At 41.5% G+C, this 25,929-nt stretch overlaps 1 protein-coding gene across 1 annotated transcript in view; it reads left to right on the top strand.

Moving 5' to 3' along the window:
- The first annotated feature begins 2,024 nt into the window (after window positions 1-2,024).
- The window catches only part of ctnnd2a (catenin (cadherin-associated protein), delta 2a), a 228,178-nt gene continuing 204,273 nt past the window's right edge, over window positions 2,025-25,929 (top strand). Inside the window, exon 1 of the mRNA XM_029528938.1 lies at window positions 2,025-2,317. The gene's annotated coding sequence lies outside the window, so the exon portion shown is untranslated. The remainder of the gene's footprint in view (window positions 2,318-25,929) is intronic.

Below are 25,929 nucleotides of genomic sequence, written 5' to 3'. Positions count from 1 at the left end.
CATGACAAACAGACAAATGCATTCACATACAGTATACTACACTTATGTGTTTGAAATAGGATGATTTTTCTAAAAGATGAATGATTACTTTTCTTATGATTGATGGTATTATGGTGGCACATCAAAACAACTTGCACTTTGAGATTTTGAAATAAATATTATAATCAGGCGCACAGACTGGGTAATATATGCAGGACTGACGACTGTACAGAACATTTGACATGGACACACACCTTTGAAATACCTAACAGTTCTTGACCTTCAGAATCTATAAGAGCCAGCCTTTCACTTGCACTTACTGATGCAATACGAAGTACTTGCACACACATTGATGCTGTCATGCATATGCAGTACATGCATACACCATATGTCCATATATATATATACAGACAGGCATGCTAGTCAATTTAGAGGCACATTGGCTATGCGAACACACACATACACTCATAAATGAATGTATGTGGGGATTTCAGTTTGTGTGAGAGAGTATAAGTTGTAGCAAGCATCTTTTTATGTGTTTCCAAATGGTTGTACAGCTGTTTGAGTTTAAGTATGTATATGTGTTTGCTTTGTATGGATGTGTGCCAATAAATATGTAAATATATAGATGCCGTACTGTTTGGGTCAACACTGGTGCGACTTGGCTGCTGGTCTTGCTTGTTTACTGCCTCTATAACGATGCTTGAACAGCTTTGACTGGTGTGTTCTCTTTAATGTGCTAATGTGAGCTAAATCGGCCGTTCACATCCATAGGACATGGTGTACGTTTGACCTCCAACATCTTATTCATCAACAGCGAAGCCCCTCCAGTCACCGACTTCATCCCAGATCACAAACTGGTCTGCTTAGTATGTCAGAAACCTTGGAGCGACAGAATTATATTCTATAGCTAAATTTAGCAGCTCCAGATTTAGTTAAAATATGCCAAGCACATTGTTGGGGTAGGGTTGGTTGATCTGTTCTTATCCAAGGCAACACTTTAAAAAAAGACGTCACTCTTCTGGTCATCTGCTGATGTTGAAACTTTGTGAACTCTTCTGTGAGATATCTGAAATTAGCATTCCACTGTCCTCATGAATGAACTGACTCTAGTGACTGCAGACACAGAAAAGAAACACTTTGAACACCTTTACTTCTTAGTTTTATGCTTATTGTTGGTTGGTGTGTCACTTCGTGATTTGTGCAACTTCTCTAGAATATGTTGCCCTCCAGGTACAATGCAACATATTAAACAGAAAAAGACATATATGCCTTCATATGTAACACAGCGAAGATCCATCTTCTGGATCCACCTGGAGATCTAAATGCAACACTGACACAAGCAGGCTGACATTCATCTGCATGCACATACGCTTTCATACTCGTACTAGAATATATGCAGGTATATATGGCAGTACTTGCAAGGAAAGTTTGGTCGAAACAGCTTTTCTTAGTCGCTGAAATGTAAATTGGAGAGAGAAGATTGCGGAGTTAGAGTAATACAGTTTATCATCATAGCCACATAGAGATTTGGGCATACAGAAAGTATAGGTATATTCACTGTAAGATGAAGGGAGAGCTCAAAGGAATAGAAGGCTTCCGTGTGATGGAGATGGACTGATTGGTGCCCTTGGTGACTTTCTACCGGACACTCCATGCTCTCCTGCTCAGCGCACAGCGGCACTTATTTAGCAGAATCACAGTGAAAATTTGAAGGCTCAGTAAGCACCAAATCCTTCTGTCCAAAACAGCCAAGAAATCTCAAGGTGATGATAAACATCTAACGAAATCACATGCAGGGGGACAACACCCAACCTTCCGCTTGTTCTCTTGTCACACACGACCCCCTGAAGATGGCGCTCTGTATCCTGGTATGATGGTGTTCCTGCGCGCGTGTCCGTACGCGTGCACGGGCCAGACAGCGCCACCGTCTTGCCTCCCTGTCGTTGCAGAGCTTTGCTGCTCTCCCGCCCCCCACCCTCTCTCTCTCTCTCTCTCTCTGCCTTTCTTTCTTTCTGCCTTTCGCACGTTGGTACCCTCTTCCTCCAACTCCTCCTCCTCCTCCTCCTCCCCATCCTCATCTTCCACTTCCTCCTCCTCCTCCTCCTCCGTCTCCTTCTGCCGGTCCCTGCGGATGCTCAGCCTCGCACCCCAGTCACAGCATCCCGGCAAATGGTCGCTCCATCCCCGGCAACTCTGGACGCAGGACGCAGCGAGAAGGCGCACCGCTCCGCTCCGATCTGAGCTCACTGCGGATTGACCGGAGAGAGCAGCGGACCAGGACCACGAGGGAACCGAGGGGACGCCGGTCGCTGACAGTGGACAGGATCTCATTCCGGTAAGTCATCGCGTTATTAATGTGTTTTTTTTTTTTTTTTTTACCTGCTTAATACTTCATATAACTGGGCAGAGATGGAGAAGGTGACACGTCTCTAAACGCCCTTTGTAATTCACCACAGAATGTGGGAAATCTGAGCCGGACTCCTGGATCACGCATGCTGAGTGATTTTTGAGGGAATTGTGCTATTTCAAAATGATGTCTTGCTTTTGTTAAGAAAGCTTGCTGCGCAGCTCCTCTCAGGAACAAGCGTCCGGCTGTGTTCACATTACACAGTACAAGAGATATTTGGCTCCAGCTGACTGCTGACCCAAATTCATCATTGGTTGCGCGTAAAACTCGTGAAAATGTGCGAAAGGCACCATGTAAACAAAGACAGTGTAGTTCCTTCTTGCACACCAAATGACGAAAATACAGTTTTAACAAATATGATGAATTCTTACATTGGTTATGAGAAATTTAGGAGCCCAAGTACTGAGCCTGAGTTATGGTATAATATAGTTATAATTTGCTTATGAAACTACTGCAGGTAATCATTAAGTTTCATGGGATCTCCTGTGTGTCTGTGTCTGGAGCGTCATAGGGGATACAAGGATGACAGTATGGGTTAGACTCCATACCTTTCCCACACCAGTGCTTGTGCTTTGATCAATAGACATTTGCAGGGGGGGGGCTGTGTGCTGGCAGTTTGTCAAGGTCTAAAATATATCCAGTAGATGATGGGGAGAGCAGGGGGAGGGGGAAGAGGAAGGCTGGGCCAGGCACACCGTGAGTTCATGTTCAAGCCACTGCATGTCAGCACAGGTGCATGATGGACCTCAGGGACACAGATTCAAGGTGTAAGTGTGAGCTCACTCTGAAGCCTTTGTCTTTTGCTCCATGTTGATTTGAAAATAGAAAAACTTTGGGGTGGCGTTTGCAGTTCAAGCAGCATCCTCTTTGGCCAGGTAGGCAACCGGATAACAAGGAAAATACAGTTCCCTCAAATTCTCCTTAAACTGACCTCTGATGAAGGGTATAGATTTTTTTTCCTGCCTCCCATGTCCTACACAGGCGACAACTCAGTCTGTTTAAGTCAGAATGTTATCCACTTTTCCAGTGCTTTACAGGACAACACTCTCCTTGCTCACAAGACACACATCTTCAAAGCTTCAATAGATTTTCTTTTTTTCGTTGAAGGATAAGCAGTGTTACCAAAGACCAATCACTGTGGGAACTATGTCAACTATTTTTGTCTCTTTGTCTCACACACACACACACACACTCATCCCCTCTCCATATTTTCTAAAGATTAGCTTCTTTTATGTGCACTGAATGTCTCCAGTGGGCATGAAACGCCTTGTCCTTCATCATGGACACAGATTAAGCTAATTCACACAGCAGCACAGGCCTAATGCCTAATCACTTTGCTGGACCGGCAGAACAGAACAGTCTTTATACCGTGGCTGAGAGGAGGAGAGGGAAAGGGGGGGGGGGGGTGCTAGCCGCCGGTGCCTATTGATCGAATGGAGGGACCGCTGGCAGGCATTCACAGGATGGAGTGCTGACGACAGACCGAAGAGTTGCCAGGATGAGCTGGTCCAGCAGCCTCATAGAGTAGTGCTGATGAGAAGGGAAGACGCTGAATTATAGTTATCCCCCCTGAAGCAAGGCTGGGACAGGGAGGGTTTGAAAATGCTTTGAAAAGTCTTAAGATGTAGCTTTTTACTAATCAGGGTAAAAGATTGGCGTGTCTTAAAGGGGATTATGCCAATATAAAGATGCTTGACAAAAGAAAAAAAAAAGCAAAATACAGTGTTTTCTTAAGCTGTTGTGTGACATCAGAACATTCTCAGTGCTCTTTGACTTTATGTCCTCACGTATCTCAACTTAGCTGGAGGGATGAGCAACATCCTCCAAAAGATATTCCATGATGGGGTTGGAGAGTGCTGTCATAACACTTTTGGTCCAAAGTCTTCACTAAGTATTCAGTTGGGTGGGGAACTGGTGACTGTGAAGGCCGTAGTGCATGATTTACCCCATTTCATATTCATCAAACCATTGAGTGCCCTCCTCATGCCTGAGGGATGGGGCTCTTTGTAGATCATCTTGTCTCCTTCATATAATCTCATTCATTGTACTCTATGAGAAACTGAGCAAAATCATGCTGTAAGCGAGGTCAGTTCTTGACATGTGACCATGACTGAGATCAAGAGAGGCAGGAACTCCCCTGACAAATGTCTGCTTCGTTTGAATTTTGGCCAAGGATACAGAGTAGTAAGGATTTCGAGCTCGGCTCAATTTAGGTAAAATTTCATCTCATAATTTCATTTCATCCATAATTCATAGCGAGAAGGAAATCTCCTGTTGGAATGATACTGTTTCTATCTTCTCCTTTCACCTGTTCTGGGAGTTTTCATAATTCATGTGACATGCAATACAGCACAGCGAGGCTGGAGAGTGTCCCACACCAGCAGTACCTGGAATACCTGTCAGTCTGCAAGACAATAAGTTTTTACCATGTCCAGGGATGCTGCTGTGCACTTAAATGTGACCCTAAGGCCAAGACCAAAAAGTCCATGCACATTTTTTTGTTTTAAGACAATAAACTCCACAACTGGCTTTGCTCCAGAGCATCTATGAACCCCAGTGGCAAGAACAGTACCTGCAGTGAATACAACCCTGTTTTTATTCATATAAAAATAGACTCTATCTTTTTGCTTCAGTTTTGGTGATGTGAAAAGAAACCCTGCTTGTGAGATATATAAGTATATTTTATCTACCTCATAGCGTCTGTACAATAAAAAGGGACAAACCAACTGGAGAACATGAAGCACCATTTGATTTCACGTTAGTGCCTTTGAGCTCTGCTACCTTCTATATGTTTTACAGGTTTTCTGTATACAGTTGCTGAAGTTGGATGTCAGTGGGCCTCAGGAAACTGGCTGACATTTGATCCATACTTGCTGATTGCATTGATTGCATATTCATGGACATGAGGGATGCGCTATTTGACAGGCTCAGCGTGCTCATCAATCTGATTTGATTCTTGTGTTGGTGGCTAGATGCTTGAATGATATAAAAAACACTGATGTGCCTCTGCTAACGAACAACTTTGCAATATTCTCATTTCAGTGGAGTTGTTATAAGATTGCATACATGTTACACACCATTTAACCTCTAATATCACTCTCCTTTCCCTTAAGGGTGCAATGTAGAGCACCCAACGTGGTTATGTTATGGGGACATTGCCAGGTAATGTCCTAGATGTCATACAGTGTCCTCAGATTTGTTCATGGGAGTCAGTCAGTCTGGCCTTATGATAGCAGTGATAAAATGTGTGTGTTAGCGTTATTATCAATTAGAGTTAAAATGAAATACATTAGCATCGTGTACCATTAGGAATATATTCCCCCTGCCAGTGATTCTGTGCTGACGTACAACAAGAGCAACATATTTCTAACAAAGCAAAATAATTGTGAAATTAAATGTTTTAAAGGAATGAGAAGTTAAATCTTTGGTTAAAACATTTGCAATGTCTACCGTCCAGTGAAACTCTAATGTCGGACAAGTCACTTCGAAATGTAATCATTTACTCATTGATTTAGTTAAAATCTATCTACACTACATTACTAATTCAAAATAGTTATGTTTCTTATTGCATTACTTATTATAGCTCCATCAAAGGTACATTTAAACAACCCCAAAACCTTCACACTCAATCACAATCTGTGTGAAAACCAAAACATTTGATTTGATGTTTCAGCGCAGATGTGTGCAGGTCTAAACAGTGAACTGCCAGCTGCCAACTAACATCAACAAAACCTGCTAAGAAGATTCAACATGTAATTTAGACAACTTTGGAGTAATCCAAAGCTGCATCTCCCCCCTCCCACCAACACCACCCAATGTTATATAGGATTAATCTACTCCACTACTGAAAAGTAAAGACATCAGTGTTATGCAAGTAATGCCTTTATGCCCAATACAGAACCTAATATGAAATAAATGCAACCTTTTGGAATCCTTTGTTGGATGTAATTTGGTAGATTTATTAGACAAGTTGGTTTACAAGAGCCCATTTGTCACCAGAAAGTCTGGAGTCAAGGCCCCATTTACATGTATATCACTGCAGTGTCCTTGAGCAGGACAATCCCTCACAGCTCAGAGGATTTTGGTTTGTCTCTCATTTCCTTCACCCGCTTCTGTGTAGTGATGGGAAGCAAACAAAATTTCCCTTTGGTAAGAAAAGCAGGTTTAATACACTTCCAACCTGTTAGTAGCACTGGGACTGCATCACAGCAAACTTTTTAGGAAACCGTAGCCCTTCTGCTGATGTGACAGCCATCTTTTTTCATGCTACCGAGCCCCATAATTGTATCCTCACCATCTGCTGACCTTCACATTAAAAAATCCAGAAAATACAGAGAATTTTTTGTGGCGCAGAGGTCAGAGAAGCAGACAATGTCATTATCTTACTGCAGCTTAGACAGCGATGTCCTGTTTACAATTTCAGTGGCTCCAAATGGCAGAGTTGGTTAATTATGACAAATATGGTGATCGTAACTATAACATACGTGAGTGGTTGTGTTGAAAATTCATCTAGTTGTCTATCAGGTAGCTCAATGACATTATTTACAAAAACAGGGTCAAGCTCGGGCAGCTACTTCGTTATTTAACCTTCGAAGGTGTGCGTGGGCTTCGAAGTTGTCCTGTCAGTGTTTCATGACACACTTCTTTCTTTTGCTCTGCAGGAAAGAGACGAAAAAAAATATGTTGTCTAACTTTAACAGTGCTTTGGATTTATGACCAGATTTCCATTGATGCTACATGCAGTAAAAATATATTGCCTCATGCTACTGGAAGGTGATAAAAGGTAAAACCATTCAGCAATTGCTGTGCATTGTATATTGTTGTGATTAATGAGAGCAGGACTATGAGAAGCCTCGGAATAAGAAGAGAAGGAGAAAAAGAGAGGAGGGGAGGAAGTGTGGTGTCAGTGTTGGAATGAGTCCAGAAAGGTAGCAGTATGTGTGTATGAGGGAAAGAAAGGCAGACAGAAAGAGAGGTGTGTGTGTGGATGCCTACTACTGTCTTTCTGCTGCCAATTCTCCTCCCATCTTCTAATGAGCTCGCTGCAGATGGGACTCCCTATGTCAGCTCACTGGCCTCCCCCCCTCCCTCTCCACTCCATTATCCTCCCTCCATCCCTTCAATTTTTAGGACAGGGATAAACAAAGAAAGAGAGGAAGAATTAAAATAAAGACGGAAAAAGGAGGTGAAAAGGGAATATGTGATGTGACAGACAGCATTGAGAGAGAGAGTGAGGGGAGGGGAGGGGTGGAGGAGGCAGGGGAGAGGGGAAGGAATTCACAGGGATGGGTAAATGGTGGAAGAAATGGGAGAGACGGTAAAGTGAAGGACAGAGAGGTAGAAAATGAAAAGCCGGTGAAAGGAGCTAGTTGGGGAGCGTTATGAACAGGTTGAGTGAAAGACTGGGAATCATTGAATACAAGAAGTGGTAGAAAAGTGTGAAGTAAAAACACCAACACGGCAGAATGTGATCGTGGGAAACCGCAGTTATTGCACCATGCTATGTTTAACAGTGCCAGAGTGAAATTAGTTAAAAACTAATGCTGTGTTTTCAGCACAAGGCCCCACAGTACGGTAAGAGCAATATATCTGCGGTTGCCAAGTCGTGATATTACGTCTGCACCTGTCCTAAGCTAAATTAATAATTGGCTCGGCTGGCCAGGTCTGGCAGAGTTAATTGAGCATCAAAGAGGAATCATAGCAGGAGCACAGATAATCTTGATTTCCCCTAGTGAAGATGCACCCAGGCTTGACTTTGGCATGTATGACTAAGTGATGAGGTGCGCATTTTTGCGATTATGACCTTTGATCGTCGTTAGAATTCCTACATAGCTAAAGGTTGGGATCTCAGCATGTGAGTGCGCCGAATACAATGCATTTCTCAACAGGAAGTGGCTGCTTCTTTGACATTATATTGATAGTATTGTTTGAGTTATTCCTTCAATACCTAGCTTTGCATTTTTTTGACCAACAGCAAGTTTTGCAGGGCAATCCTAGCTGAACTCACGCACTTAAGGTGGAATCTATGTGTGACTTTCCACAGTGTTGCCAACTCGTTTCTGATGATGTTCAAGAGGGATTTGTACTGCCAGTAGAACCTTACCGAGTGCTGGAGAAATCGTTACAGCTGAAGTGAAAAAAGAAAAAAAAAATTGGCATGATGACACGTTATGCAGCAGGATGCTGAGAGGTATATTGTTGTTGGCCTCATCTATAGTCTCTTTACACAGCAACATAGCATTATCTATCTGGCTGGTCAAGTGGGAAATAATGTGTTTGTTGGGATATGAACACCTGCGCCTTGGTGTGAGTGTGAGTTTGCGTGTGTGTTTATGTGCTGTCTTTTAAAGCGCGCATCATTGCTATTCTCTGTCTACATAAGAATGCACAGTGTCACTGATGATGAAGCACTTCAAGCCCTGTCAATGCCATCCAATTGTAGAGCCAGCATTTTTTCGACCTGCCCCTCCTCCTCGGGCACACAATCTACACTCCGGGAAAGACATAGCTGCTCTGAACTTTTATTCCTGCAAGGAATGAGAAACCGAATCTTTTAGCATCAACACATCAAAGCAGACATCTGAAATAAACATTTAGATAAAATGTGCTCAATGCTCTTCGATCCTGTCCGAATCTCTGCATAATCATGCATTTGTAATTGTGTTATTTTTCTATATAAATGTAAAAAAAATTCAAAAATAATGTTTCATGCCAATGTAGAAAGACATTTTTCACTTATCAAAAGGAGAGCTGAATTTAATGTCTATTGATAAACTGCTTGCTCAAAGTTTAAACACGTACTGGTTGTGACTCATAATGAGCATGAACGATATGGCTGACTTAAAATCATCTTTGCACTGATAAACAATTGGAAGAGTCAAGATGTTTGCATTACCCCACAGTGAGGAATAAATGATAATTAACCCAAGTTCATTTCATAACACAGCTTGTGCAATGTGTGTGTAATGTTAACATGAAATCCAGCAATGAACTACTTTTATCTTCACATTGCAATCCGAACTATCAACTGTAACGTCTACAAACTGAATGTCATATTATTAGTACCAGCGAGGTCCCTTAACTTCATTTCGTGTTATTCCATCAGTTTTTGATAACTTAATATGCAAATAGCTTCCTTAAAACATTGAATAAATTTGTTGATGACACAAAATATGGTACATAGTAGTGGAATATTGGCTCAGTGTGACTCCAAAACATTTTGTGAAATGTGGCACGTTGCTCCTCAAATTAAATAAATATATTTTATTTATATATTTTATAAACACATAATCTTATCCCTCCAAATATCAGTTGCTTTTCAAAACTCATATTGCATTTCCCTGCTTTCCTTATGCAATAGATATTGAGTAATCCCTGATCCCCATCCAACAGACACACAAACACACACAAACACACACACACACACACACACACACACACACACGCACACACGCACACATGCACACACACACACACACACACACACATGGCATTTCTATCTTGAAAGCTCGAGGCCAGCCAAGTGGTGTAAATGCCATGCCCGATGCCTGCGGTAGGATCAGCAGACAGCCCATCATTGCACACTGATCCTTATCAGCCATGTATTGCTGTGGCTACTTCCAGCTGTCACTCAAATTCTCTCTCACATCTGTAAAAAAGGATTTCATGAAAATGATGGGAAAGACAGCGACACAGGAGGATGGGGATCACACCAACATGACCCATGAATGGGTTGATTTATTTATTTCGCCGGCGTGTAAGGTACATGCGTGTGTGTGGATTCGTGTTTACATCAGTCAATGCAGAGAGAAAGAAAGGAAGTATTGAGAAAGAGTAAATCAGGCAGCAGACGCAGCGAGAGAAAGAGGCGCGGTGATGAGAAATGTCTTTGGAAAAACCATGGGAGTGCAGCATTACTTACTGTGAACCTGCAGAACCACCTGTAAGATGCAGAAAACAGAATGATTTGTAGATTTGAAGATTTATCAGCAAGTTTTTGTTTTTTTGTTCCCCCCACACATTTCGAAGAAAGGCAGCTCAAATCGTGTTTTGACCAGGCGGCGTTTTATTAGGTTGTTTATTGATGTGTCTCGACACTGGAGAGCTACATCCACAATTGAGCCTCAGCTTCCGCTATCCATATTATTCAATTTCGTTTCACAGTCCCTGAGCTAACAAAGCCACAGCTACACATTGTGCTTATTCTGAGTAAAGCTAATTTCAGGACAAACTGTATACCCTCTTTCCTGATAGTTAGCATTTTTGCCCGCTTCCTCTGAGGCATTCTTTCCTCCACAGAATGCTGTCTTTTGACTGCACTTAATAGAATTTTTTCTTCTCCCAAGACCGGAAATAGAAATATTTTTCTTTATCAAAACCATGCACTGTGTGCAATATCTGCAAAAAACAAACAAACAAACAAATAACATCAACAATAGCCCTGCTGGCAGTGGAAAATTGGACAGTTTGCTGCTTCCTTCGGAGTGGCTTTAGAAACCAGATGGGATCTAACGTCACAATCCTGAGACACACGTTGCTCCCATTCCACGGGATGCTTTTGTTTCAGGTGCTGGAACCAGTTTGCTTTTGCTTCTAACAGACACGAGTTTCCAGCAGGTTGGGAATTTACTTACAGTGACAGCTGGTGTGGTGTTTGACAAACGTGCATGCAGAGACTTAAGTTTAGAGGAGAAAGAGGAACATAAGTTATTTTGTGAAGCTCTAACTGGCAGATGTCCTTAAATGTCTTATAAGCAGACTGTCAGTAGATGGTACAATTTACTGCCACCACTAATATTATAAATATGTACACTACCAGTCAAAAGTTTGGACACACTTTCCTATTCATTTGAATGGCAATATATATATTGGTAAATATTAATTATTGTACTCTGAAACAGGTTAACATGGTTCAATAACCCCGTAAGACAAATTTTCTTTTACAGTAGTTACATTGGACTTCACCTGACAACAGTCATCATTTAGAATGAACGTATTTTATGTGTAACTTATTGAGGAAGGACTCTAAATAATCCAGGAAACATGCTTCAGATATTTCAACGCTGACATTTACAACAATAATAAATCTGAGTTAATTATACTTGTATGTTCATGGCTACTGTCAGCAACATTAGGCGTGAACTGCCATGTCCATAAATAAATGCTGTTATGGAAATCCAGCGTCAAACTGTGCAGTCTTTCTGGCAGTCCTTCTGTGGCGAGTTCACAGACAAGCTTTTCTTTCAACAATGGAGGAAACCTTAGAAAAAAACCGAGCTACTGAGTTCAGTGTGGTTCTGACTTTGACAGACCTTTCAAAGTAGATTCTCTAGGCAATTGTGAACAGTGTCTTTTTCAATATGGCTGCAAAAGTAAAAAAAAAAAAAAAAGACAGAGCAAAAAAACAAAACAAGTAAATAAACAAAAGCAAAAACTTTTCCTGGCCTTCATTTCAAGTTTGCACAGTGTCTAGTTTTCAGGTGGGAGGCATTGTGTGACATATTGACTGGACCCCCAGCCAGGCATCTCATGCTAATAGGAAAAGTAGTTTTTACCCTGCATTCGGAGTTTATGTTGAGCCTTGCACATTCTGCAGCTTTTAAATGCTAAACAAGTTATATAACAAGAAAGGGAGGGGAATACTGAAGGATACTTATTTTTCTTAAAACTTGTGTAACAGTTATGGTTTAGTTAAAAAAAACAAACAAACACAAAAACTAGTTTATACTTAAACGTAAGGCCTAGACTTTGGTTATTGTTTGCTTCCTTTAGGTCAGAGGACAGGTTGCCATAGTTACAAGCACAAACATGCACATAATGTTTAGGAGTTCCTCCTCCTTATGCAGACTTAAGGCTTTATCGTGTATGTGATCTAATATCCTCCTTTGTTTCTTTCCTAATGACGAGATGGTGTGTTGCGATAAAACAAAAGTGGGGATTGTAATGAGCTGGTGGCTCAAACAGCAAACAGGTTCACTGCTTTCACTGTACGATTGTTTCTTATTACCTCGGACAAAGAAACCGTTCTGCTTAAGCCAGGGCAACTACCCCTCAGATTTATTCTCTAAAATTACCATTCATTTCAGTCTTTAAAAAAAAAAAAAAAAAACAGCTTTTCGTCTAAGAGATGGCAAATATTAAAGAATGCTGTTTGTAACCAACCTATGTCAATCTATTTCAGTCTTAAATCAAAATAAATTAGTATTTTGCGTAAACAGATCCTAGTCTGATTGTTGGAGAGAAGGACAATTTAAGAGTATTAATTTGAGCCACGGAAGGAAGGAAGAAATTATGGGTATAAATTCTAAAATTGAATGAATTAAATGATAATTGAACACCGTAATTAGTAATTTGAGGGGGTTATACACAAATAAAATGATTGCTATTATTATTCAAAACATCCCCTCTAATTCAGAGTAGTGGAGTTGGGTGGCGGGGGTTTAAATGTTTTACAGGCCAACAGCAGTGAGCTATTCAGAAGACAACCATGTGTCGGATTCCTCCAGTTCTCCTGAAGGTGTCCTCCTTAAGGACGCTTCACTTGATTGGATGCTCAGTGCTCTACATACGAGATCAGACGTCACTGTGTAAAATTCACTGTGAAACCCTGTTTCCCCCACTTTCCTTCACTGAAGAGCGAATTTACAGAATTATGGCATCCTGGTTAGCAAAGGGAATGCTGTGGTTAGTCGTTTGGCGTCAAATTGCCTCATAACTTCTGACTTCTTCATTCTCTGTGAAGCCACCTGCACACTGTATAGATCCCACCTGTGGCCATGCTCAAGAAGCGCAAGTACACATTAATTTCTCTCATCTGTCTTCTGTGGTTTGCATCTGCAATGTATAATTCATCAAGCAACTCCATGTTGATATCTGCATATAAATGATCTTCGATATTGTGCAGCTCATGAATATCTAACAACTGTGTGCACTGTGGCGCCGCAGTAGAACAGCAGCACTGTTTTCTCTTGCTTGTGAGAAACGCAGGGAGAAGCACCTGCATTTTAGGGGATCGCGAATTGGTTGAAAGTCGAGCAAATAGCGGTGACTGTGTGTGAGCGTGTCTGCATCGCTTCCTGGACAGCACACAGAAGCCGCACTGACCGAGCCAACAGAGATGTGGAGGAGGTTCGGTAGTTTTAACCAACAACTCACCTCATCATGTGCAAATAACTGACAATGCTTAATTTTAGAGACGCTGTACCAAAGTGGTGGCGATTTGGTATTTTTGAACACCATCTGGTCTTTAACTCATTGTGTCATTTATTTTATATTTATGGTCAATTCATTTTTGGCTTACCTTGAAACCTCACTAATTTTGATGCTCAGCTTTATTTGCAGAAGGTTTTTGGCCTTACGCAAACCAAACAAATGCTGCTCATTCTTTACAAAACGTTACAGTCATTTGTAAAGACAAGATACCCCTCGCTGTTGTTTAGGCCAATTAGGCTCGAAATCTGCTGGCTTTGGGTTTGTGCCAGAGATTGGGAGTGGAAGTCTTTAGGTCTCAGGGAGAGGCTGATAAAAGGGATTGAGAAGGCAAAAAAAAAAAAAAAAAAAAGTCTTTTCACAGACATGCACAGAAATTGCGTAACTTGCAGACACGCACACAGTTCCACTTGCACGATTTCTGTCATACTCATCTCTCTTTTCTTGCTTCGCCCTCTCTCTGTGGACACAGAAAACTGTGGAGGCTGATTTGCAACTCCCTGCTGCACTGTGATCACTCTTCTATGTGATATTAATTCATATAATTTGATTTGCACTGCAGACATGGAGGAATGCAAAATGGCATCTCAGTGTGTCTCTGCCAAGTACTCATTCAGACTGACATAGACTATATAAACTTCTGTAACGGATGAAATAAAAAGATATTACTCAAACAAAGCGACAGATTACATTTATTGCAGGTATCTTATTTGCGCTGTTACTCTTAAGGGATGGTCAACATTAGCTTTTTCCTAATTCATGGGGTCAAATTTAAAAGACACAGTTGTAATTTTTACTGAATGTCATTTAGCATTTATGAGTCACAGTATGTGCTGGGTTTTAAGATTGTACTCTTTCTTTAGCAGTATTTTTACTGCGCTGCTCGTACAAAAAGGTCAGGGGTCAGACTTAGCTACAAAAAAAATATCCCATGAGCCGAGAGGCAGGCACTGTCTTCATAAAACACACTTTATGGGTGTGGATTCTCCATTTCCTGGGTGCTTTCCTTCAGCTGCAAGTGCCTCTTGTTTCACCTGGACCCATTTGTCTTGTCCCTTTTCTCCTCTCGCAGTTTACAAAGTCTATACATTTTAAGGAAAATTTATTTTTCTTTCCAAAAATAAGAACTAAAGGTTGAAGTTTTTTTTTCTGTCTGAGTTAAAAGCAGGTGGAACCCCGATTTAAACTTGCTGATGCCTGACAAGTTTGCTGAACTGCATAATCAGGGATCACAAAGGCTGATGAAACGAGAGGCACAGTGAGGTGTCTGATCTTATGGTGGTTTTTACCCCTCTGGTGCGCCAAAGCTTTAAACTGTTATGACAGGAAGGGTGAGCCAGGAGCGGAAGTTTTTTAGATCCCATCAAGTGTTTCAAAGTGTTACATCATTTGCATGTCTTCCACCAGGAGAGTATTTCAGCCAGCTCTGGTTTGGAAGGAGGTGATTACTTGTTTCCCCCCATAGTGAGGTTTTAATGGGTTAGTGAGGGAGTCATACGGTCAGCACACAGGTTTGTGAGCTGATTAATCATCGGCTGTTCGTATTTTTCTATACAGTTTGGAACTTTCTGTAGTTGCACTATGGAGCGAATTGAATTTGAGTTCTCATATGGTTAGCCTGCCAGTGTTACTCTCTCTCTGGAACATTTACTGAGCCAGCAGGGGGCTGGTTCAGAGGTCTCCACTAGTTTCTCCAGCAGACGCTCAGCAGCCTCCGTTTAATGCCCAACGGGGGTTGCTCTTTGTTTGCTGACTGGCAGAGGCTGAGTGGAGACGGCTCAACACTGCGACTGACTCATGCACATACTGTACCGGAGGTGCACATGTGATCTCGCACACACAGACACGCACATTCACACATGCACTGAGGACACACTGTAATTCGAGAAGAAAGAAAACATACGCCCACTGCCTTGTCTCCTGTCCTTGTCACATACACCACTGGGTAAATTGAGGGTCAGCGGGCTACCAGCTTGAGTTCAGGGTGTCCAATGAATGTCCAGTTGTCGAAACCATGGTAACTGTTCGTTTGGTTGCTATGGCAGCATATATCGTCCACCCACTGCAGAGATGGAGTGGTATAATGGTCAATTAGAGAGAAGGGATTTAACTTCATGAGGAGTACAGCAAGGAGTTCTGATTGTGTTATCGATAGTGAACGAATATATCTGGAGATGATGTGTTTAGTTCCTGTGCAGCGTGCTGAAGTGACTTCACAGAAGAGCATGTTTCCAATATCACAGATTTATTCCTCATCTTTACGAATTCCTTTTAATCTGTTTATACTGTGTGTGCATCTGTGCTGGCTCTATCAATTTTTCATAGTCATTTATATTTATTTATTTCTATTTTATTTATTCAGTCATATGACAGAAATGTTTTTAGCAATACCCAGAGTAGGCTGGAGCTTATTAACAATAGCCTAGTGAGTAGGAAACTGATCTATCATTAAAGTGAAATCATTACGACCTGTTGGAGGGGAAAAGACATTTAAAATTCAAGTTTTCATTGTAACAGCTTGTCATGTAAAGCCGGTGAGGGGATGACAGAAGCCTGAAAATATAACAGCATGATCCGCAGTTATTTTTTTCCTTGAATCTCTCAGAGGAAAGCCTATGGGCAAAGCCAAATCAATATTAATAAATTATCATTAAATGCCAGGGCACAGATGTTGAGGGCGTTATAGAAGGTTATTCAGATGAGTTTTCTGCTGCTCTCATAGCTATTGTGCGTTGCTAATAAACCACAACAGGGTGGACAGAAAATCCATTTGCTTCTTAGTGTACATCTAGCATGTGTATTCAGTCAGTGTTAATTTAACTGGATGTTAAATAAACATAACAAACGCCCTCCAGCCAATCACAATCGATTTCAGACCAGGGTAAATACTAATATTTATCGCCACAAATATGAAGAAGAATTTGGTAAAGGTTATATGATTAAAATTAAATTATTACGAGTATAAAATTCATCATGTTGCTAATTTTGACCATTGATTATTCCTGCTTCCCGCGTCAAGGCTGGCAGATGTTTTCTGTTGTGGCTTGGTATAATTCACTTCCAGCGTGATACTCTGAAGATTAGCTGCTACACCTGTGAATCTCTCTTCCTCTCCTCGTGCAAAGATGTTTTGCAACCGCAGTACAGAGCTGTTGGGAAGAAAGCAAAAGACTGACAGCTGAGAGGTAGTCTGCCAATCTGGATATCTTCATCTGGATCTTCTCCCATCAACCAGACAGTTCACTGATGGTGGCCAAATATCACCCCCAACAGGCCGACTGGGTTAGTTCAGGATACGGACTTTAAACAAGGCAAACACACAGCTGGACAAATAACCGCTTCGAGTAGCTTCAGATTAGGGCTGCATGATTTGCAAATACTTATGTTTCGGCATTTCATTGTCACTTGCCTTTTCACTCTCTGTGTGTCATGTATCACGATGCGTTTTGTGCTAATGATGCATACAAATTTTGTGAGACATTGTACAGTTAACAAAAAATTGCAGAACAATTAATTAAAAAAATATTTTTTTAAGCTGTTGTGATTTGAATATTGCCATTTCAACTATATTTTGATAAACTTTGCAGTCACTTATTATTATTGCTGTTTTCAGTTTACTAAAAGGACCTCTTTGTTTCTGCTTTATTTATTTGACTGCCACTTGATGACTCCAACCATTTCTCCTATACTTGACATTATGTGTTCATGTGACCTCACATCCAAAAAGGCAGCAACGATGTCAGCCATTTATAACCATTATTGTTTTATGCTTCTTCTTTCTGGGTTATTTAATTTTTATAGCTTTGGTAGCACATTACTTCGTTCACTTCCAAGTTGGATTCATTGAGCGTTTCCCTAGCAACCATTGTTCATCAAATGTGACCAGACTCACTAATCTGTACAGTCTACCAAGGCCATTACTTGTTTTCTCTGACTTTGTGTTAAGTGCCTTCTTTTAACAACAGTTGAAGAGAGCTGATGTTTTAGACTTAACCAACCCTCACATCACCCTGATAGCTCGGTTCTCTTGTTTAGGTAGGAGGCCAAGCTGCAGAATAGCTTATAGGTGAATTACTTCAGTGAAGCAGAAGATAATGATGCACTACCTTTACTGCCCTCTCGCCAAATCAAGCAGCGTTTCATTTTGTCTGTCTCTCTCTATCTATCACCCACACACAAACCCACGCGCGTGCACACACATTGTCAGGGGGGCACAGTCAAGGCAGGACATTAACAGCTCACTTAGGTCCTTCAGCTACAGCAAGAGACGAGGAGCCTGATCGCATGGATGGGAGGACGGGAGGGGAAAAAAACAAAAACATCCTGAATGCATTTAAAGAGTTGTGTTGATTGGACTCGAGACAGCCTCAAAAGTTGCGTTGCAGACAGTGTGCTCTGATCTCTCGTTGTCTACACAGCGCGTTTGATTTAGAATGAATTGTCTGTTTTGAACGCCCTGTCTGTGTTTGTGCGCCTTTGTTTTCGCCGAAGCTTATTTAGAAAGCATGAGTCAGGATTCAGGATACAAGCATCTCTTAGCATCAGTCGCTTTATTCAGATCACATGGGGCATGTGGTGTCTGCCGTTCAATTTTCAGGCATACATGCGCGCACCCTTTCTGTACTCACACAGTCAGACACACTAACCAGCTGCCCCAAGGCCTTTGGCTTGTATAAAGGGACAGAGCGCGCGCTTGTTTTCCCTGTGATTCAGTTATTACACAGAGATTAACACGGTGGAACTCTTCTGTGACACCCAAGGGCTTCGGACCCGGAGAGAGTGGGCACCGAATGCCTTTATCTCTACCACCCAACACCCACCCCCTCCCGCTGTCTGTCTCTGTCACTTGTCCTATCTCCCTGTAGTTCATAATTTCTCTGCCACACACATACTTGCACATGATGCTATGCATTTATTCCAGCATACAGTTGCAATTATGGCTAAACATGGTGTCCACACACACACACACGCACACGCACGCTGTGCTGATGCATTCGTCAGGAGGAATGTGTTTGGTGGCTGATAAGGAGGAGAATAGGACAATAACACTAAAACAGAACTGCCAACATGACAATTCTTACACACTCGCACACACCTGCTCCACTCATTTAAGCACTGCGCGCACACAATCAGATATCAGATGTATAGGACCCAGTGTAACTGCTAATAATTGGACAGATATGATGATGACGGTGGTGCAGCAGTGTACAAATTATGTTTTATACCTACAAAATGAATTGTAACTGATGCCCATTTATTTACAAGGCAAAATAGCAAAAGGCGTTCAAACACTGCATTTGCAGCTGGACTGATGATTGCTATTGAACAGAGCACATGACAAGTGCACAGAAAATAAATGAACAAAGAGCGAGGAGAGGCAGAGGAGTGACGCAGGCTGGTAAACGGGCAGGAATAGTGGGAGTAACACTGAGAGGGAACGCACAAAAGAGGGAGAGGTGCATGAGTGAGAGGATGACATCATGCTGATAGGACTGAGGCGGCAGAGTCCCAGTGGGATCTCCCTTCCTCTCTCTGATGTATGGCATCACAGTGGGATCAAACACAACCAGCGGGTAGACTTTTGGCTCAGAGCAGCTGGAAGAGTGTGAAAATAACATCCAAGGCTTTTGTGTCAGCCTTCATCTAGTTAGTGCTTGTGCACACATATGTGAAATTTTCATGTGTATGTTGCTTATTAGATTGTTGCAGGATAGTTTACTTCCCCTTTTTCCCCATATAGGATGTCTATTTGTTGCCCATAATTATGCTAAGATTTTTTTTTGCCACATTTTTCTCCTGATAGACTTAAAGGTTAAACAAGCTTTTTTAAAATGACCCTTAACTGCAGAATTTCCCTCCAGGGATTAATAAAGATTTTTTGATTCTGAAATCTATTATTCAGAGAAGTTAATAAGGTCCTACAATTCACTCTGTGTGTGAGGAAAAATTGAAAAAGTGCAAGGACGTTCTGTGATAAAATTGTATCAGGTCAAAACTGTTTCCAAAGCTTTGAATGTTCCCAGGAGCTAAGTGGCCTAAAAATATCTCTGAAATTGAGGTAGTTCAGAACTCCAGGCCTGAGAGTTGGCCTCTCTTTTCTGGTTAAAATGATTAACCAAACTAGAAGGCCCGCAGTCACAGAGGTTACCAAGAACCCAGCAGTGATCCTAACACCTACAACAACCGTCAGCGCCACCACTTCAATCATCCTATTACTGTACTTTGGTATTTGAATGGTACTGTATTTAAAGGGCAAACATTATTTCTTGGCACCTTGATAATAGATTCCTATAAAATCTAAGGGAAGGATAAAGGTAGCCAAAAATGGAGATGGTTCACCTTTTAGCTGGTCAATGGCCAAAGAACGAGGATAAAACTCTACTGGCGCGGCTTCTGGATGAGTCTATCACCATCCTTCACTGCCCAATCAAAGCTGACAGACATTTCCTATCAAATTTGATGGCAGTTGAGAAGATCTGCTGGGTTGAAGTAGATCAACTCCCCAAAGTTTTAGAGGAATGCCCAAAAAAGCCTCTTAAGATGTAACTGCTGCTGTAGGGCTGTCGCAAAAGTAGTGAATCAACAGTCTGAATGCTTCTGTAAAGGAATGAGTTCAACAACAATTAAAGCTGCCAGGAAAATGGATTTCTAAAAGTTTACTGTAGACGGTGAGAAACTTCTTCCACAGCACACTGGACTTGGCCAGAGAGAGCATTAATCACAAGCCTGATCAGGTTTAATGGCTCTGAGTTGTGATCTACTCAGCAAACACCAGGAGAAACAATGTTACATTAGGCTGTTGTCAAGCTTTAAATACTTAAGATGCTGAATCATTTTGATCATTTGTAAAATGATTAAACCCCAGCATCTGATGTGCGCCTTGTAGATGGTCTCAAACATATGAAAGCTAGTGATTCCCTCTCTGCCTGATCTTTACATGCAGCTGTGTTCATATCTCCTGTATGCAAATTCAGTAATAGCGTTCACAACATGCGGTGTTGATAGCAGCATCTGCATGCGCGCACGCTGCTGTTTGTGAGTTCTGTCACCTGGTGTAAATTATATACGTATTAAATGTCAAAGCTGTGAGGCATAGGGTGTGTGTTGATACAGGCGTGTTCCCAACAACTACCGACCCCTCTTATCTGACTCTCAGGGGTATATTCTTCCTCTTGTGCCACAGTGCAGCCTCAATAGCGTGACTTTACAGGTTTGGTGGCATGGTGAGCTCCTCAGTCAGCAGAAGCCTTTGGATAGAAATAATAAAATTTTATACTGCGGTAACCTGCTGTATGAAAGGAAGGTTGTGGGATTGAATGGAGTAACAGTATGTTCATCTTCTGTGTCAACTGAAGCTGCTTTTTCTGCAGTGACCTTTCATATAAAGGGCTTAATGTGCTTTGTTTTGTATTAGAAAGTCAATCAGGGAATTGCTTTATTTATTAATTTGTTTGTTATATTGTAAATATATATATATTTTTTTTAGAATTTTCTAATAGAGATTCACCAAAACAGTAGTGCTCAGGTCAAGGGCAAGTCAATGACATGAATTTGCTTTCCCATCTAGTATTTTCTGGCAGGTCACTGGATGTAACCTAGTCAGTTTATTTATCTTGGCAGGATCTGTCATGTCAAAAGACCACTTGTATAAAAACTTTAAATGCATTTCATGTTCCTGTGCTCACATATTGTGTGTGAAACTTGTGTAAGAGGCTCACATGATCAGCCTGCGGCAGCATGTGTGAAGTCTGCTGTCTTCCTCACGCTCCTTTCTTGTTTATCCCCTTCATTCCTTCCTACTTCCTTTCAGATTCAGTTCCCTGCCTCTCCTTAACTGTTACCCCTCTCCAATGTGTGTTTGTGTGTGTGTGTGTGTGTGGCAGTGGTGGGGAGCGCACTAGATGGTACAGAGAAATAAAAACAAAACAACTTAAAGCGATTTCAGACAGAGGCAGGAATTAGTAAATAGGACAGGTTTATTGAAGTGCCCTGTTTGTAAAAAAAAAAAACAAAACAAAAAAACAAATTCTTTTATCCTGACATTGTCATGTTTACTACAGCTTGTAAAACTAATAGGAACAGCCAGATATGAAATGGCCAACCTATTTTTCTTTGGTCTCACGTCTCATTTTCCCGTCGTGGTCCTGTCACAGAGGAATGCACTCTTTCATTAGATTACAGGCTGACTCGGCCTGCTGTTTCAGAGATAACACTTGGGTAAATGTTGCCCTCTCTCCCCTTTAAATGCCAATCATATCTTCATGTACAAGACGCTCGATGATAGTCCCAGTCAAGGTTATCAACCGCACCCACTATCCCTTCTCTGTCTGTGTCACACGCTTCCCCCGTGCTTCCTTTCTGCATCCCTGTTCTCTCAAAAGTGGTTAAGATAGAATACAGCGGTGCTGTTTTTAAAGGCACTTCTTACAGTCCAGTCACGCCATCCCTCCACCTCCACCTGTCAAAGGTGCTAGGGAATGGATGTCATCGCCGACGTTAACACGTTAGCACTCTACAGAAGTCACTGGCTCAGATGGTAATTGTGCAGACATGGTTGAGTGATGCAAGTTGACATTTTCCTTCCACGCCAAGCAGGGATAATATGCTCATAGAGTATATTTGAATGTACGAGCAGAAGTGTGGAAGTAATTGGCATTTTACAATTTTATTTACAATATTACAAGCTCTCTATTTGATTGCATTAGCGTGGGAGTGATCCAGGGAAGCGTGGCAAGGCGCTGCAGTGGAGGTTCAGAGTTCAAACCCTGGCTTGGGTTCTCTCTGTGTGAGCTTTTGTGCTCTCTTTGAATCTGTGCTGATTCCTTTTTGTTATTTTCTTCCCAAGGCTCAAAGACTTGGACATCATGGATGAATGTGAGCATTTCTGGTCATTTGTCAACAATATGACAGACTGTTGACCCTGTCCAGGATGAATGGATGTATGAAGATCCAGGAAACCATTGGCAGATTCCTTCCCTTCCCTTTTGAGAAGTATGACCTTGAGCTGTGCGTAGGGCTTGTGTACTCGTGTAGTTTTCTTCAGTCACTATATGAAAGGCTGACGCTCCATCAGTTTCTTTCACTCTGGTGTGTCTATTTCATGAGCACAGGGAAGGAAACCGTTTAAATAGCCGTGACAGATTCAGCATGTACCTGTGTGTTTAGAATTGACTTCCACTAGAAGTCTCAGAGGACCAGACAAAGCCGACTTGTCATTAGTGTCAGTCAATTTTCTAAGTAGCAAAATTATTAAGGTTTGTTTTGGCACCAGTCTCCAAACCACCGCCTCCAGCGGTGAAACCAAAACTGACTTATAGTTATTAATTAATGATGGTTTTTGAAGTGCAAATGGCCCCTCCTATGCTAAGTCTATTGAAGGTAGCTCCAGAATATGTTGTGCTTGGGTAAAAGTTAGAGTTTTGAAACGCTGTCAACACATAGTGCCTTGTGTTCTCTCAGGAGTTTAAATCAAGGACAACACTTTTAAGACTTGCACGAAGCATTCAATGACTGTACGAAAACAGAGAGAGCTGTGAGTAACCTTCCCTTAGCAGGCAGCTATGCTGTTAGCCTGTCTTACTAAAACCAACATGGATTTTGGGTGTATTATACACATAATTATATGTATTATGTATTATGCCTTTGCACGCTTCAGGAAATGCGTAGGCTATTGTTCCTCATGCAGTACGTCACTGAAAATGCTGTGGTTCCTGTAAGTGACATATGTGACAAATATAACTGTGAGTGAATGAGTGACAGGAGGCTATTCATATTGACATATTCATATTTACACAAATGTGCTTTGCGCATGTGTGTAGGTTATAAGCAATATTTTTTATCGTTTAAAAACGCTCAAGAAATAAATGAAAAAGTGAGATAGAAAAGACAGATGAAGTGATTTCATATCTGGTCTGATGGATGAGTTCATTTTGGACACTGGCATAAAGACTCAACCACTAAAGTACAGCAACATAAATGGATAAGGTGTTTCCCTAGAAAGAAAACCACTTCCCCCACAAACCCTGTTGCTTATTTGAACTCTTTCTCATGTGAGATTTCCACTTCATTGAGTAAAATTATTATGATTTTTTTTTTTTTTCAGACACAGAAAAGACTGTTAATTTGGATCGCGCATGCATGTGTTTAGTTGATGTTATGCCGGTTATAAGGAGATTATCAGGTGCTCATTGTTCTGAGAGGTGTGAAGGAAGCCAGGGGGAGGTGTGAGACTGAAGAGAGAATTGAGACTGAGGAAAGAAAATGTCTGATTTCTTCCTTCCATCTTTCCCACTCTCGTTCATCCTCCCTCCCTTCCTTTTAAGTCTTCCTCCCAGACTTTACTTTTTATCTCCTCATTCTGCCTCTTTAGCTTATATATCACTTTCTGCACATCGCATCGTCTCCATCTTTGTTGCTGTGAGGGCTGTCTTACCATCATTGCCCATCCGCCTCGGCTCTTTGGTTTCTGAGGTGACAGAAGAAACCATAGCTTGTGGGTTGGCTGCTGACGACTCTGACTTTGGGATGAAATGATGTCGTTTTAGATGTGTTAATGAATCGCATGTTCAATTAGTAGTCCAGTAAAGGTGTTGATGCTGTTTATGAGCCACTATTTTTTACATGTCGGGTGAAAAGAATTTGAAATCACCAAAAATCTGATCACCAGTTTGTTTTGTTCCAGTAAGTTCTCAGTTTATATACTAGAGAGAGTCTTTGTCCAGGTTTGAATCAGAATCATTTTTATTTAATATATCAGCTGGGAGAGGACATTTGCCAACTTTTTATCTTTATATCAAAATCATTTTCAGACTGTTTTTTTTTTTTTTTCTCTAAATGTTTGCTGCTTGTCCCTGAAGAAGCTCATTACTAATAGAAGGATGTGGGATCAAATAACACTATGTGGGCTGCTCTGCCTGTCTGCATGTCTGCTTCCTGTCTGTCTTTTATCCACAGAGAAAAGTTGGCATCATCTGCTTTCATTCATTCATTCATCTTCTACAACTTAATTGCTTCTGGGTCACAGGGGGTTGCTGGGGCTGATCCCAGCTCCCACTGGGTGAGGGCAAGGTACTTCCTGGACAGGTCACCAGTACATCACAGGGCCGACACACAGAGGCAGACAGAGACCAACAACCACTCACACCTACAGACAATTTAGAGTCAGCAGTTAACCCAAACATGCATGTCTTTGGACAGTGGGAGGAAACCCACGCAGGCACGGGGAGAACATGCAAACTCAGCAAAGCGAGGCCCTAGGCCTGGGAACCAAACCCGCGACCTTCTTAATGTGGGTCAACAGCGCTAACCACTACGCTGCTGTGCTGCTCCATCATTCTGTTCATTCAAGGTAAAAGTTGGATATATTTCTGTCTCTCTCTTTGGGTTTCTCTGACATTTTTGGAAGCGATTTCTAACTTTGTATGCAGATGGTTTCTCCTGCATGTCTTTGAGCCCAGCACCCAATCTAGGTCAACCATCTCACTGCCTCCCAGCTGCCTGACTGAGCTGTGCGTGCATGTGGGTGTGCACAGTATTTTTAGTGCTCAAGGCTAAACTAAGAATAACACCAACAATTAAAAATATACAGTATTGACAGTTTTTTATTCTAAGAGACATCCATTAAATCTACATCTTTGCTGTAGAGTACCAAATAATTGGAGTGACAGTAGAATGTATCATAGAAATGCCACAGTAGCAATCACTGGGGGTATTGATTGGAATAATCACTGTTTCTGTCTCTGCTGACTGCTTGCTCTTGGGCTTTTGATGGTGAGCAAAACAGGCCTCAGGCATCAGATCACAGATGTCTGTGACCAGCCTCCTGAATTACTGAGGCTGCTGAAGCCGTGAGCCACACCCATTTCCAGTGATGCCCTGTGTGCCCCGTGCCCTTCTGGTACAGGCTCTACATTTTTCAGAGCCTGCTCTTATCTTTGGGTGCACTAGGAATTTAACAGACCACCAACACACACTTTCAATCTGCGCATAATATGGACGTTCACACTTGTCATCAGATTATTGCATATTATCACATAGCTCTCGGAGTCTGGGACTACAGAAGCAGAAAATGCTTCACGCACCAGTTTGCATTAATACGTTTGTCTGTCCATTTTAGTGTGAAGTTTTTGAACATGCACGTGTGAGAATATATGTTCAACCTCCTGAGAAGGTGACCCCACAGATAAGACTATTACGATGTTTCATAATGAGAATTATAGATCGGATTTCAGGTTTCAGGTTTTTTCAAATTGAACAAATTAATCTCCTCTGATGTTTTAAATTTTTTGATATGGATGTGTCACACCATAAGAATATACACTGATATTTTTCAG

The sequence above is a fragment of the Echeneis naucrates genome, chromosome 20 (genome assembly GCF_900963305.1).
Source record: "Echeneis naucrates chromosome 20, fEcheNa1.1, whole genome shotgun sequence".
NCBI lineage: Eukaryota > Metazoa > Chordata > Actinopteri > Carangiformes > Echeneidae > Echeneis > Echeneis naucrates.
The sequence above is the reverse complement of the archived record's forward strand: the minus strand, read 5'-3'. Positions and strand labels throughout refer to the sequence as shown.